We start from the raw sequence: 13,490 nt of genomic DNA, 5'->3' as shown, positions 1-13,490 counted from the left end.
GGATCGGTGTAATTTCAACGTGGCCACTCACATTATAAACGTGAATGTTGTTATTAGCTGTTTTAAGAGTACATTTGTAAGTATATTAGCTATATCATTGTAAATCAATTGTAGTTCATACAACAAGTCAAATTGTAAGAACAAATTGCCAAGAGTGAGCATCCATGTTTTTCTGACTTTGTAGCTCGAACGCACCAGAGCCCTGGAACGCACATAGATCAGAGATGACGCGTTTCCCACTTCCCACTTCCGACCATAAACGAATGCAGCATTAGCCGCTAGCTAGAGGCGGTATGTTTTGACAAATCTAGCATTACTACTAGAAACGTTCCAGAAGAGAGAACGTCATTCAGTAAGTTGACCTGCCGTGAGCTGCACTAACATTTTCACGTAGTTTACTATATATGTGCTTGAACTTGAAACTTGAAATGCATATAAAGCCTAGAAAATGCAGCCTAAATAAGCCACTTCCTACTAGCTGGTATAGCCTATTGGCAGCACATAGGCCTTGTAGAAGTGAATGAAATAAGACTTTGATACAAAACAAATACCAAATGATAGAGGAAGTCCTCTTCTTTCATAGCCCCTTTCGTGACTGATGCACAGAGTGAATACCTAAAATTCCTACAATTAAGTCTGTCTCGCTTTTCTCTATCAAAACGCTTCTCGTACAAGTATCGCAGACATACATTTCAAAGGTACTCGCAGTTGCATGAGGGTTTCGGACAGACAAACTTTAGGGTTTGAAAGCTCTGCATTAAACATTTAAAATATTTTTTTATAAACTCAACACTGGTCAACACAGCTTTATTTCCGGCATTGGGTGCCTGATGCGCATGCACTGTGATCACAACGCAGACGCATCAGGCAGCTAAAGCCGTTTTGAGCAATAATTTTGAGAATTATTATTATTCGTTTTACATGCCAATGCGCAAGTAACCTACCCGTAGTTTGATAACCACTGGTTTAAACCCATAGCAGTGTTAGAATATGGTGGTTAATCCAGCTGCCCTGTGATCAGATGAATCCATATTATTTATTTTCCCGACATCAAATGCGTAATTTCGTATCGTACAAATATTGTCATATTTATTTAAATTATAATTAATTAATTCCAAGGAGGCCTGTAGGGTTGACATGAAGGAATCACTATGATTCCTCCCAAATAAAGTCCTTAAGAACACGGAGAACATCAGTCTGTCAAGTTAAGTGTGCTCCTCAGCCATCCTAAATCCTGCTCTCAGCCACGGCTGCATCCAAGCTTAGGGACGGTTGGGGAATCCCACAACCAGCCCTAAGATGTCTCAAATGGCACTGAGAGCAAATTTCTTGTCGTAAGTCCGTTGGAGAATGAGACCCATTGTCATTGAGCATCCTGATGGCCTGGGGATAGAAGCTCCTTCTGATTCTCTCTGTACCGGCCATGAGACTCTGGTAGCATTTGCCTGACCACGGCAGTTCAAAGAGGCAGTTGTTTGGGTGGTTAGAGTCTTTGATTATTATCTTAGCCATGGCCCTGCAATGCTTGTTATAAATGTCCTGGAGGCCTGTCTTTTACTAACGGATTTCCAGTTCCGCGTTCGCTTTTTGCGCTCTGATTGGCCACTGACGTTTCTGGTCGTGCCAATTGTGTGACGGCAAGTTCTGCCACCGGTTAAGCTTAGGCACTCTTTCGAAGTTGGTTAAGGTTAGAGTTTGTCTTAGAGCAGGGCGATAGAACACCAGCCCTGATTCCAAACTCTAACCTTAACCAACTTCAAAGAAGCTTAACCAGTGATAAACTAGGCGTTAGGTAGTTTGCTGCTGTTCGAGGCGGAAATGGGCGCGTCACGCGATTGGGCGCACATGTCACATGACCAGAAACATCAGTGGCCAATCAGATCGCACCAGAAACGTCAGTGGCCAATCAGATCGCAGAACTGGAAATCCGTTAGTAAAAGAATAGACGCGTCCTGGAGAGTGGGAAGCCCACCTCCAATTGTGCGTTCGGCTGAACGGGCCACTCTCTGTAGTCTGCTGCGGTCTTGTGCGGTGCTATTCCCAAACCAGGAGGTGATGTTACCAGTCAGGATGCTCTCTATTGTGCACAAGTAGAAGTTATTTGTATCCTAGTCATCTTTTATTAACTTTTATAGGCTAAGACATATGCCGGCAATATAGGCATGTAGTAGGAAGTGTTTATTTATGCTGCATTCTAAAGCTTGTTTTGTGTTCTTTTCCCCACCATTTATAAGGCCACTACATCTGGCCCATAGGCAGTAACAGGTCCTATTGTATATGATAAATAGTATTAGCAGTTGCCATAATTCATTCACAATTGTTTTTCCTTTTTATTCCTACATTCTAGGTTTGTTTGTTATTGTGCTGTGATCAAATTCACAATACATTTGTGTCAACTTCCTCACCTTTTATTTTGGTGGCAAAACCTCTCCATGGGAAGTCTTATTTCAGCTTAATTAAGCTAGAGCTACAGTTTATGGAAGTGGCAGTAGCAAGCAGCTGTAGATGGCGCTGTTTCATTGTTTTCCCAAGCGTTCCTTCAAGTCAGACACACATCCTTAAGATTGTATATGTGCTATATATCTGCTATATATTGTATAGGTGACACTAGGGTATCCTATATAGGTGACACTAGGGCATGATGGAGGGTCAATGCTGAGACAAAGAGGAATGTCTTTCTTTCTTTTAGTTGAGAAATTAGCCTCTAGGGCCTGCCCTAGGCCCAGGTTTCCTTATGACATGACAACAATAGTAGGCTAATGTAATGAGGCTGGGTCCCACAACGAGAACAAAAAGAAAGAAATCTAATTTGGTTGACAGACTTGAAGTTTTAAGAAATTATACTCAGACGTTGCTATATTTTACAATGTCCAATGTTACAATTTTACAATGTTATATTGATTGCTTTGTTTGCTGTCATACTGTGTACCTTTTGGGCTGCTTGATTTTGACCACCACGACCACGTCATGTATAACATCAAGGAGACAGTTGCTCAGGTGCAGTCATACAGAAGATTTGGTCACAAATGCCACTCCCTCCAGTCCAGTCCAGTAGGTTAAAGTTTTATTTGTCATTATGTGTACATTAGTGCTGTCAGGTGATTCAAAAAATTAATCTAATTAATTACAGGATTTGTAATGAATTAATCTAATTAATCGCATTTTAATCGCATTTACCATTTTAGGCCTGACATCATATTTCAAATGGCATGTGTCCGGTAGGGGTGGGAATCACCAGTTTCATCATGATACGATACGATATAGATTCTTTGGACAACGATACGATATTTGCCGATATCACAAAGTCTCTCACGATACAATACGATACGATTAGATTCAGGTGCCTGCGATCGATATGAGATGATATCATATGCCCATTTAACACAATCAGTAACATTTAGATCAACAAAAAAAAGGTAATGAAAATATCATTTGACATTTGTATTTTTGAGCTCTTCCAGACATTTAAAGGAAAATCAATCTATTGTTTTTTAATACAAATAGACCTCCTGTTCACTGTAAAGTGCCACGTTTTTATATATTGAGCTTTAAACTTTAAGCTAAATTTTTTGGAACTCAAAACTCACAACCTCCCTCTCCCAAACCGTTCCTACAACAATTTGTTGATGTTGCATGATCATGTATAGGCCTACATTTATTATGTATTATATTGTTTATGTTTAAATAACATTTAAACATCAAACTCCTCTGACCTCATCTGGTCTTTCCAAAGACGTGCGCACACACACACACAGAAAGAGAGAATGCTATGCTGTAACATCTACACACACGGAGCTACTGCTGTTGTTCTTGGGCGGATATGAGACTCGCCACAGGATTTTCAAAATAAGAGTATCGATATGAATCGATCTTATTACATCGCATCGATCCGATTTGATTGTTGATAATTACATCGATGTATCGATCTGGATCGATGTATCGTCCCACCCCTAGTGTCCGGATGGCAGAATTCAGTACTGTATCTACAAAACCTTCTGAATCATCTTCCATTTATTAATTTGCTTAGATTTTTCAGGTCTGCATGGTATCAAAATAATTTTTTTTATTGATATTCTCATTTGGTTCATTACAATTTACTCAAGCCTAATAACAGACACAGTATTTCTGACACTGGGAATACATTCCCTGAGATCCATAGATGTCCCTAGAATCAGATAGGGATGGGCATGAGTAATCGATAACTCGCGGCTATGAGAATACTCGCGGCTATGAGAAAACTCGAGCCAGCTTGTGAGAATTCATTGTAGCCAGCTAGCTTTGATGCTATTCAATGCTATCAACATTAGCTAAATAGCTAACCAACTAACGTTAATGCCATTCAGAATGTATAACATAGCTACAACACACAATAACGTTAATACAATTACATGCATCATTGTTTACAATGAATGGGTGGGGCTAGTGACCGAAAGGACTGGACACAGGGACAAGTTAAACATAAATTAATTTAATACAACCGGTAGCCTACGCACCACAGGGCTATTCTATTATATACGGCTTTGGCGCGCTGCCGATTTAAAATCAGCAGCTCTTCCTCCTCGTCGATTGCCTGTAGCTGCATCTAACGTTAAAACTAACCTAAAGTTAGTTGTTCACCAACAATCTCAAATATTTGTATTAACGCTAACTAAAAAACACAGAACCGGACGACATAAGTTGTCCGCTCATAGATAGGTTCCGCTAGCGATAGTAACAACAATACTTCCGGTCGGGGGGTTTCAAAATAAAAGAGCAAAGTCTAAAACACAGAAAAAGAAGTTTATTTTGTACAGCGTTTTCCTCCACGAGTAATTCACGATCACGAGTCGAGCATAGCATCCGATCAATTGATCTGGATTTTTCTTAAAAATGCCCATCCCTAGAATCAGATACCAAGAACAACAAATGGACCATATTTAAAAAAAATAAATAAAAAAGTCTGCAAATGTATATCTACATTCTTATGGAATGAATGAGATTAAAACATATTTAAAAAAAATATATATATATTTTTTTATTAATTTTGAGTTAATTTTCATAACGCGATAATTTGCTGTGTAATTAATTAATCGAATTAATGCGATAAACTGACAGCCCTAGTACACATACGACGTTACAGTGAAATGCTTCCCCTGTGCATCAAAAAACCCTGATCAACTGTGATCTAATGTAATCTGTTTTTGCCAGAATTAACAATGAATATGCCAGTGTAATCCTGTTTCTAGAAAATAATACAATGTGATTCAGTCAAACCACGCGTAATACAAAGCCAGCACCCTAGCCTCAGGGCACAGCTCTTAACATTCCATTCGTTTATAGCGATACTGGTAGAGTTACATTGTGAAGAAGTTGTCTCCAGGAAATAGACAAAGAGTCAATGCAACTCTTTAAAGCATTGGACAACATTCTTAGGCTACAAGAAAGCTACCAGACCCCAGCGTGGGTAATCTCAGCAATTCGACACTATACTGTAGCTGCTGGCCAAAGCCGCTTGTAAATGTTGGTTTTGGTTGACTGATACATTTTGCCTAAACTTCCATTAACTAACATGGGTTTGTTTAGTCTCTGAAAATACTCTAAATTATTTAGAATTTATTTGATTTATGAATTATCTCTCAATACAGAATTGTAAATTTGAAGAAGAAAAATATTTACATTCAATGCAGTGTATCGAAATTGAAAACTATCAACAATTCTCCTCTCGTTCTCTTCCCCGGGTATCAAAAAGAAAAAAAATCTCAGTTTAACCCATTCTCTGCCGGGCTTATATCCATCCTAAACCATCCTCTGCCAGCGCTATTTGTCTATGGAGATGTTCACCTTCTTTGCAGGGCTATAACTTTTTAAATTGTATTGCTAAATTGACATTACTATGGCCCATTCAACATCAATTATCTATCATTCAGGATGTAGGAACGTTTGACTTTTTCATTCACACATTCATACTAAAATACCGTCTAGAGTATAAATATGTTTTTATCGTTTTCTGCAGTATTTCATAGAACGTGAGCAGGGGAGGAAACTAACTTTTTGGCTTACCAGCCAACTGGCGAGTATCTGATTTTTTTTACCAGCCAAACAGATTTTTTACCAGACAAAAAAAATCGCTAATTGTGATAATTACTTCTTTGTATGTCAAGCCGCGTCAATGTTGTGTATGCATCTGGGTAGGCACACTGTGCCTTTAAGACAGCACGGTGGTCTTACGACAGTGCTGTGAAGTACCGTCAAGTGTTGTGGTAACGTCAGTTGGGTTGGTGTGCTGTTGTGCACAGTGCACTGGTTGAGCTAGCCCCTTTTGTGACTGCGATGTGCAAGCCAGGGGCTTTTGAGCATGAAATAAAATGTCTAACCTTACGTTGTAGTCCGGTGCTTTTTTGGAAACATTATAGTCATAACAGATACACCTAGCTGGCTGCTTTGAGCACACGGGGCTAACGTTAGCTAGCAAGCAGCTATAGCTAAAACGCTAACTAGAAGCTAACCACTGTATACAGTTCCAGTAGACTAACATTACACCTCTGTGATTTAAATGTGTCCTTAGTAACTTATACTCGAGGGTTGTGCTTGGTCAGTCTGTCTGTTTTCCATCTTCTGCTGTGTTTAACGTTATCTGTTTGCGAGTGCTCCTGATGGCTAGCCTAGTACCGCGGGACTTTTATTATTATATGTCCGCGGGTTGGCCAGTACTGCGCAAACGTTTATTAAACATTATATGTCCGCGGGTGGTCTTGTGCAGTGCTCTCGTGGCACTGTCAACTAAAGCGAACACTCAGAAGACGCGCACCGTTTGCCAGTGCAGTGATTGCAGAATGTTTTATTTTTTTGTATACTCGCCAGCAGGGGAATAAACAAACTTTTTGGCTTACCAGCCAACTGGCGGGTATCTGATTTTTTTTACCAGCCAAACGTAAAAAATACTAGCATTTGGCCAGTAAAGTGGCCTAATTTCCTCCCCTGAACGTGAGATATAGGCATAGATGCATATATTAGATGATCAAATGCAGTTTGATACCGATCAACGTTATATTAAAAATTTCAACTGTACATGGTCCTAAACGTCATGACTGGTCATCTGCGGGTGAACGGAGGGGGGGGGGGGGGGGGGGGTCGTTTATAATTCAATGACCGACGTTAAATGATTCATGTAGTATGGGTGATATATTGATCAGAGCAGTTTGTATCGAAAATGGTAAAGAAAAACGCTGAAACTCACCCCAGTCTCCTCGTAGCGTTGGGCGATGAGAGTGGAGCAAAAAGATCGCTATTATGGGATGTTGATCGATGCGATCCATTTACGGTTTGTATATTACTAATACACGTCCAAATCATGTTGATTATTGAGTTATGGCAAAGATTCATATCGACGGTGTCTGTACTGAGCCCCGGGACGATAAGCGAGTGGCCGGACAAAAATAGGGGACGAACCGAGCACTTCCGGTTTGGCAACTCGTCGATCGGCCACGAGGTGGCGGTATTGAAGCGTTGCAGAGTTGTGATGGCCCAGACAGCATCACCCAAGACTCCGTGGGTGAAATATGAATACAATGACGAAAATATGAAATATTGATCTCAAAAACGCCTTACGGAGTTATTGGCAGACAACGCATGGTGGAGAAACCCGCCTTAACACGTGATTGGCGAAGAATGGGTTAATTGGGGGTATGGTATGGTAGGCTTACAGGGGCAGTTCACCCCAAAAACTAAAAATATATATATATATTTTCCCCCTTACATGGAGTGCTATCTATCCATCGAGATAGTTTTAATAATAATTAATTTAATTTGTATAGCGCTTCTCAATGACCCAAAGACGCTGACAGTAGTTAGGAACATAGTAAAAACAAAGAAACAAAAACAAGGGGCGCCCTCGTGGCGCATACCATAGGTGCCTCGCGCACCTACGCGGCCGACCCGGGTTCGATCCCAGCTCCCGTCGTTATTTTTTGCATGTCCTCCCCACCTCTACTCCCGTTCGCCCGCTCCTCTGTCGGTCCTGCGTGACCAATAAAGCTGTAAAAATGCAAAAAAAAATCTTAAAAAGAAAAGAAAAAAGTTTTGGTGTGATTTGCCTAGTTTTGATGATATCTGCTGTAAAGATGTCTCGTCACGCCAATACAATCGAGGTGAATGACAAAGCATTTTGTGGATCTGTGGATTATCTTGAGTAACAGAGTCATTATTTACTGGAAAGAGACATTTTCTTTTTACCGCAATGACACTCGGATATACCTGAGGCCTAACAAAATGTATTGTTTGGTTCCTGTTGGTTGTCAGTTAAGGCCACCATGGGTAGGTAGGGAATTTATTTTATTTTATTTTTTCCTACGGGCTACGGCGACTATGGATAGGGAATTTCTTTATTTAATTCAAATGTTCACGACAACATGGATGCATGTACTCTGCCAGCATGTTTAATATCCATAATACTAAAGGTTTTGACTAAGATTTTGATGAAACTTTATTGTAAAACTTTTTTTTTCCTTTTTCTTTTTTACTCATCAAATTAATTGGGTCGCACCTAAATCGGCAGGGTCGGTCGGCAACCGGAACCAAACCATTTATTTTGATAAGCCTGAGCACCAATCCCCCCACTACCCACCCCTCTCGCACGTTGACTCCTGCCCGTTTGCAATCTTGATGCAAAACAAAACCTCTTAAAACTCAATAGTGACAAAACAGAATTCATCAGCTCCAAGTCCACCCTCAGCCAAGTTAAAAACACCAAACTCTCCATTGACACTGTCTCCCCCTCCTCCCAAGCATGCAGCAATGGCATGATCATTGACCCCACCCTCTCTTGACCCTCACATGTACCAAATGATCAAATCTTACATCTACCACCTCTGTAATATTGCAAAGAGCCGGCCCTCCCTCTCATGCTCTTCAGCTGAAACACTATGGCTCCATCAACAGGTTCCATATGGCCATGAAATGCCTGACTCTTAATTTGATTATAATGAGTCCCTGGAAACAGTTGGCATACTGGATATATTTAATGGTTTAAAGGGGAACTATCTTATAAATGGCCTTTTTGAGTTTTATTGTTTCCTAGCTATGTGAACTTATATTAATATGATCTATGTCTCAAAATTCTCATATTGGCGCATTCTTCCAATTCTCCTCTCACAATATTCACCCTCACTGAACTGAGTCATTTGAAAATGTGCGCGATTTGTGATGTCAGAGAGACACCGCTGCATGTTAATGTTCAGGCGCCGGCACCGCTAGGTACACTCCTAGAGCCCAGGCTCAAAACGGCTTAAGATCTTGAGGTAGAAAAATGCTGTTTTTGAGGACTTGATTAGAAATACAAAACAATGAATAAAAAAAATATATATATATTACAGAGGTGTTCCATAGACTCACAGGAATTGTGTAAAAGTGCCCAAATAGTGAAAGAAATAGTAAAATAGTTCCCCTTTAAGTAAATTGTTGCACAGTGGTTTCAACCATTGACACATACAGAAAAATTAGGCCCATTGAGCCAGTAGTACATTTTCAACGCAGAGTGTATTGTGTGTTTGGCTTGTGAAGGTGTCGGGCCACATACACCCTCTTCCCCCATACATGCTACTAGGGGTGTAACGGTACACAAAAACCACGGTTCGGTACGTTCCTCGGTTTTGAAGTCGCGGTTCGGTACGGGTTTTCTGTACAGTGGGGAAAAGTTTGGCTTTTCATGTTCCACTCAGGGGTGATGTAGTGTGCAGTAACTAATTGTACCTGTAGGCAGTGGTGGTCCCATGCGGTACCATGCCATCCCAGTACTTTTCTGAGCAGAAGTACGCGGTCTGCACGATTTTGGGAAATAATCTAATTGCGATTTTTCTGACAGATATATTGCGATTGCGATTACATTTGCGATTATAATTTTTTTTTAAGCAGCCCCACAGAGGTTTATTGTAAAATGCGGCTTGCATCTGGCCTACGCGGTGGGTCTGTTCAGGACACAGTCTGAAAATGTTTCTTTTTACCTGGGAATCGATACCGGTACGGTACCCAACGGTACCTTTTTTTCTGTACTTTACTCTCCCTCTCTGAAGTCTAAACTTCACAACACACAATCTAAAACCCCTTACCTCCCTCTCCCAAACTGGTCCTACAACAATTTTTTTTAATGTTGCATGATCATGTATATTTATTTTGTATTTTTTTTGTGTTTTAAATATCAACATTATCTGGCAATCCTCAGTAAATACTATCAAACTCCTCTGATGTCAGACCAGATATGAGACGCGTACACACACACACACACACACACACACACACACACACACACACACACACACACACACACACACACACACACACACACACACACACACAGAAAAGGAGAATGGCTTACATGATTTTAGAATACTTCAGCTAATGAAGTTGAATGAATGAATGAAAACTTTATTTAACAGATTGCAGAATGGGTACTATACAGTACGGCTCAATACACACAATTGTTAAAGGGATGCAGACCAGAGAAAGACATTTGTCTTGTTTACATCAGGGTCCCCCATTTTCAATTCATATTGACATTTATGACATACACAACATACATGACATTTATGGCATAGGGACATACAGGTATTTAGTACTGATACATTTTTGACATAAACGGTATTCAAATATACAGTACTGTTACCCATAGATCCTGACAGAGTATATACATATGATGGGGAGGGGACTGTACATTAGGAGGGGGTGGGTGGGTGGGAGAGAAATATACATACGGTGGGGAGGAGACTGTACATTTGGAGGGGGTGGGTGGGTGGGGGAGGAGACTGTACATTTGGAGGGGGTGGGTGGGTGGGAGAGAAATATACATACGGCGGGGAGAGAATATATACATGCGGTGGGGAGGAGACTGTCTATTAGGAGGGGGTGGGGGGTTTGGACATTTACGGTGGCCAGTTTCGAATTGCAGCCTCCCGTAGGTGCTCTTTAAGAGCGGTTTTGAATGTGGGTAGGGATTCACATTCCTTTACAGCTTTGGGTAGGGCGTTCCACATTGATGTGGCATAATTGCGAAACGTGTTTAGTCCCTTGTTTGAGCCGAATCTGGGTTTAACATGATTTGTTGAGCTTCCTCTGGTGTTGTGGTCGTGGTATTCACTGACCTTTGGGAAGTATTTTGACATGTGCATGGGTACCTTAGTCGTATAGTGTATCTTGTAGACCAGGCCCATTGCAAGTTGCTGTACTCTGTCGTCTACTCTAAGCCATCCTAGGTTGTCAAAGTGGGCAGGGGTGAGGTGGGTTCTAGGGGTAAGGTCAAGTAGTAGTCTGACCAGTTTGTTTTGTGATGTTTGTAATCTTGTTTTAGCGCCTTTGAGGTGCTTTGGTACCATGAGGTGCAAGCTGTTTAATGTTAATAAGTTAAATGTTTATTATCATCAACTATCCAGTTCGTTTTTATAGTGCAACGTTTTTCTACTTTTCTACATTAATTGAACCAGTAGAGAGAGAGAGATGCCCCCCGCTCCCCCCCCCCACCCTTTCCTTACTCAGCTCAGATGTTTTCTCTGTCTTAAGCAGGGTTAGCTAGGAACAGCTTTCTCAAGCTTCGCACCTTGGGCATGGAATGGGCTACAGGACCATTATCCACTTAGACACCCCGGTCTCTCTTGGTGAATTTAAATCTGTATTACATAACTTCCTACAAGAAGAATGTTGCTGCTTTCTGTAGTCGGGTCCCAACTGCAAAATTACTGTATTACCCTGTATTATACACTTTTACTATCATGTAGAGTCGACTATTCTGCTTTGTGTTTTTGTGTTTACGTGTGATGTATTGTATATTGTATACATGCACATTTATTATGTTCTTGTGTGATGTATCCCACGTGTGATGTATTGCAAATGTTATTGCTGTCATCTTGGCCAGGTCTCCCTTGCAAAGGAGATCTTGTATCTCAATGTCCTTAAATAAAATGTATTTTTTTTTCTTTTTTTTCTTGCAGGCTTGGCGATTTTTAATTGCATCATTTCAAATCGCGATTTTGATTAAAATCGATTAATCGTTCAGCCCTAGCGCAGTCACGCACGGATGTGCACGCACGTGCACAAAAATGCGTTCACAACTTTCACTCGACTCGTTGCGCAGTGCGCCAAGTACCGGCACTTATCTATCACCTAGTATTTGCATAATAATAGGATACCAATAGCATAACAAAGAACAAGAAGTGCAAAACCAAAATACAAGCCCTGTGGGGGTTTGCTTGATCTGTGGAGCTCTCACTATGTGACAAATGGTCCCGACTGGAAGGATGAGGCATTAAGTTGTGCTCCAGAAGGAAACTGTCCTTCTGTAAACTGTAAGTTAGTTACATCGTGCTTACACTGATGAAAAAAGAACATGTGGACGTGGCACTATTAAGCGAAACGCACATTTTAGAGGGAGACATAAATACGTTAGCGGATAACATATACCATAATATTGGTCACTCTTCTTTTGCTACGAGAACTAGAGGGGTAGCCATAGTCGTCAGACGCAAATTAAATATCGAATTGAAAGGGGTATGGTCGGATGCTGAGGGGCGCATAACTATAGCTAGGATTATACACAATAACAGGAAAATTGCATTGGCAGCGGTATATGCCCCGAATTTGTACGAAGTGGGTTTCTTCACTTCACTAACAGGAGAAATGTTAAACCATCCCGAGTACTCATACATAATAGGTGCGGATTTTAATGCCATTTGGAACCCAAGGATGGACAAAACGTACCTTTCCTTCTCCAGCGAACAAAAGAATTCATCTAAAGCATTAAAAGATTGGTCGAAATCAACAGGAGTAACTGATTTATGGCGTTCACTTAACCCCATGACCCGCAAGTACTCCTGTCGTTCGGCGAGACACAACACACTATCCAGAATTGATTACGTCTTTGCATCCCCGAGAATATTTGATAAATACAAAGTGGAAATGACACCCAATGCGCTATCAGATCACTGCTACTTAATCCTGAAAGCAACATTTGGTACATTATCTACCCGGGCCCCAAGATGGCGTTTTAATTCGATGCTGCTTAACAACAAGGAATTCATTACACAAATTAAAGAAGCTCTCACAGTATTCCTACAAGATAATGCTAACTCGGTGCAAGATCCCAGAATATTATGGATGTCGGTAAAGAGTATGATCAAGGATTTCTCGGATAGATTTACCTCCATATTGCGCAAAAATCAAAACACAAAACTGTCTGAAATGGAAACGCTTTACTCAACGCTTTTTAATTCTTTAAAATACAACAACTCTACTAGACTAGATAACCAAGTTAACATTCTAAAGACCGAGATCAAAGCAATGTACAGACAAAAATCGGAATTGCAAATACGCAGCACTAGACAACAGCAGTACTTCCAAGGTTCTAAACCTAGTCACCTATTAGCCATGCGACTAAGAATTAATGCAAAATTTGCAGATATAACTGCCATTAGGAAACAACAAGCTCTAATAACAGAACCCAAAATAATAAACGATACATTCAAAGAATT

At 40.6% G+C, this 13,490-nt stretch overlaps 1 protein-coding gene across 1 annotated transcript in view; it reads left to right on the top strand.

Annotated features, from left to right (window-relative positions):
• Positions 1 to 254: 254 nt before the first annotated feature.
• gne (glucosamine (UDP-N-acetyl)-2-epimerase/N-acetylmannosamine kinase) overlaps positions 255 to 13,490 on the top strand; it is a 102,709-nt gene continuing 89,473 nt past the window's right edge. Inside the window, exon 1 of the mRNA XM_084318740.1 lies at positions 255 to 352. The gene's annotated coding sequence lies outside the window, so the exon portion shown is untranslated. The remainder of the gene's footprint in view (positions 353 to 13,490) is intronic.

Source organism: Notolepis coatsorum (assembly GCF_963971535.1).
Source record: "Notolepis coatsorum genome assembly, chromosome: 7".
Taxonomy (NCBI): Eukaryota; Metazoa; Chordata; class Actinopteri; order Aulopiformes; family Paralepididae; genus Notolepis; species Notolepis coatsorum.
Note: the sequence above shows the minus strand (reverse complement) of the source record. Positions and strands in the feature narration are given on the sequence as shown.